This window comes from Garra rufa, chromosome 4, assembly GCF_049309525.1.
Source record: "Garra rufa chromosome 4, GarRuf1.0, whole genome shotgun sequence".
Classification (NCBI taxonomy): domain Eukaryota; kingdom Metazoa; phylum Chordata; class Actinopteri; order Cypriniformes; family Cyprinidae; genus Garra; species Garra rufa.
This window is the reverse complement of record NC_133364.1, coordinates 2773921-2777248: the sequence shown is the minus strand read 5'-3', so window position 1 is coordinate 2777248 and position 3328 is coordinate 2773921.

Here is a 3328-nt window from a genome sequence, read left to right as displayed (position 1 = left end):
TCTTCCCTGAGCTTCACACTCACTACTGACTCACTCAAATATACACACAATCAAACCTCTCTCTCTCACCATCTCTCTCTCTCTCCCTCTCTCTCTCTCTCTCTCTCTCTCTCACACACACACACACACACACACACACACACATCTACAATTCATTTACATTTAACACTCCCCGGATAACAAAAAAATGTTGTAAGAACGTTTTGTCAACGTTTCCACTAAAACGTTATTTCTGAATGCACTTTAAACGTTTAAAACGTCGTGTTTTTTGTTTGTTTTTAAATCGCGGTTATAATAACATTCAAGGAACGTTCCATTTTACCACTTTGCAAACATTACAGGAACGTTAGCGCAAATGTTCTCTAAACTTTCTCAAGTAGGATTTATTTCAGAAACATCATATAAACAAAATATTATCGGATTATTGAACATACATACTGAACAAATATGCCACTGAATGATTCATTAATTGTTACGAAACAAAAAAAAGTCTTAAAAATGAACCAAATATAAACAAACCATAACATGGCAGGTCAATTGAACGCTGACTCTAAAACAAAATGTATTGTTTAATAATCAATCTATAATCCATTCTTAATATATTTCTTAACTGTGGCGACTTCTAAACGTTTTTTCTTAGTTACACAAACTGTAAAGTAGTGCTCCGTTTCCTAATTTTGCAGACATTGTGATAATGTTACGTCTGTCTGAAACATTTTTGGACGTTTCGAGAACACTATTAAAGATCATTAACGTTACCTGGCGAACGTTTGTTCATAACTTTGAGAGAACGTTTCCAGAACGTTTTGAGAACATTCTGGGACCATGGTTCTACCATCATAAAAGTCTGAAAACATGGGTTAACTCCAACATTTTTCGTGTGACGTGTAGCCTATTATCCTTATTAACACATTTAGCACACGATGATTGTCGGTGTTTATTCTTATACTCACTATTCTTATTGGATCATCCGAATACCACAATACTTGACTTTGGCGGTCATTCACAGTCATGCTTTGTATTTTTGAAAAATATAATCACTGTACCATAGTAGCAGCGCTGGATTTTCCTGTAAAGCTGTATGATACTGATGTAGTTGAGACTGGTATTAGTCAATATTCAATTGTGTGCTCGTTTGGCGCCATCTTGCGGACGCGTTTGATCCTGCATGCTAATCGATGCTTATTTTCACTTCAAGAGTTTTTCATCATGAATAAGGGTTAAAAAAGCGTTTACCTTCAAAAACAGCTTGTATAAAACGACTGTTGTAAAAGTGTCGTTTTATTTAGAATATTCACTAGTTAATTGTGTAGCAACAGCAGCTAGTACGTTAAACAAACACAACATTAGCTTCATGTTATCGTCCTCAATCCCTCACAGACACTAACTAGCTGTTTAGTGTCCACAATAAGTGTCTCAATTGTTTGATCACAGCAGTGTAATGGACTTCATTATAGAGTCATTTATAGACGCGATAACTCTGTAAAATGTCCTTTAGAAATGAATTTTGTATTGGAATTGTTGTCATTGTGAGACTTACCTCTCTTCACGTTGACTTTTAATGAAATACAGACACATCACCTGTGAGATTCTCTTCGATGAATGTAATTAGCTCAGCACTCATAAATGTTAATATTATTAATACATTAATCAATTGAGCCTTATATATATATGAAGAGACGAGTTTATTTGCAAAAACAAAGAACTTTTTTTTTTTTCAAAAATCATGTTTATTATGTTATCGTGTTTTTATTGTGTTAGCTGTATTTGTTATTTTTTACTTTATATCAAAATAATGTTATATATAATCGGATATTTTAAAGCTTGGCTAGAAAGCAATATTCATTTGAGAAATTTCCATTAGTTTTTAGTTTTTTTTAGATCCTATTAGACATTAGATTTTATTAATTTTCATGCCTTTTTCTGATTATTATCATTTTCTCAGATTTAATCAATTAATAATCCATGACTTTCTCAGACTGTTATTTACTTTTTTAGTTTATAATTTCATAAATCTTTCTTCAACTTTCCTGACTTTTACATATTTTATTATTTCCGTGGCTTTTTTAGATTTTCTTATTTTTATAGGTATTCATTATTTTCTTTCAGATTTGATTAATATTCATGAATTTGTAAAGATTTTATTATTTTAATGACTTTGTCAGATTTCATTCATTTTCATGACTTTTATAGATTTTCATTATTTTTTCATATGGTATTAATTTTCATGAATTTTTCCAGATTGTATGTTCATGACTTTTATGTATTTTATTGTTTTACATGACATTTCATTCATTTTCATGACTTCTATAGATTCAGTTTCTTTCAGATGTTATTTATTTTCATGAATGTTTCAGATTGTATTCATTCACTTTTTTTTCAATTTTATTGTTTTACATAACTGTATCATATTTCATTTATGTTCATGACTAGATTTTAATTCATTTTATTTCCATTTTTTTATTTGTAAATTTTAGTTTTATTATGTTAGTTGATTGTATTTTTAAATAATTTTTACTTTATATCAAAATAACCCAAACAATATATATATATAGACAATTTTTGCAAGCAAATAAAGGCACATAGAACAAACTCAGCAAACACACCTGTGTCACTCAGTAAAATTTATTGTAGAATTGAATCACATTTTCACCAGCATTCTAGTAATCCCACGTTTATACAAATCGCAACAGGTCTTCGTACAATATACTTACCAAAGAGAAAAAAAAGCTGCACCAACAATTTCTAGATCTGATTTGAAAAAAGAGCATCATTCGTCGTTAAAATGATTGTCACCGTGAAGTTTGCTGAAGTATAAGACTAAAAAACAGCGAGTAGGATGGGCGTTTGACAGACTGAGAGCAGTGCAGTGCAGATCCTCCGTGATCCGGAGGTCACACGGAGGTCAAAGGTCAGACGGACCGACCGAGGCATCTGCGGCTTTAGAAGTTCATGCTGTGGAGCTCAGCACTCCTCCTTCACGTAGATCTGATCGTCTGTGTCCGACTCCAGGTGCTCCAGACGATCCGTCTGCCCGCTCATGATCTCGTCCGGAGTCTTCATGAACCTGCGGCACACACAGACACACCTGTTAACGAGTCGTGACCTCTCGATTGACCTGTGTTTGTGAAAGCTATGTTCCTGACTGACCTGAACAGCAGTCTCTGTCCCGGCTCCTTCCTGATGATGTTGAGTTTGTAGTAGTGTCTCAGCGCCCGCGACATCTTCTCATACGTCATGTTGGTCCTGTTCTGTGTGAGAAACACATCACAACACTAATGTGAACACATGCCCACTCACAAACACTCAGTTCAGCTCAGGAAACATT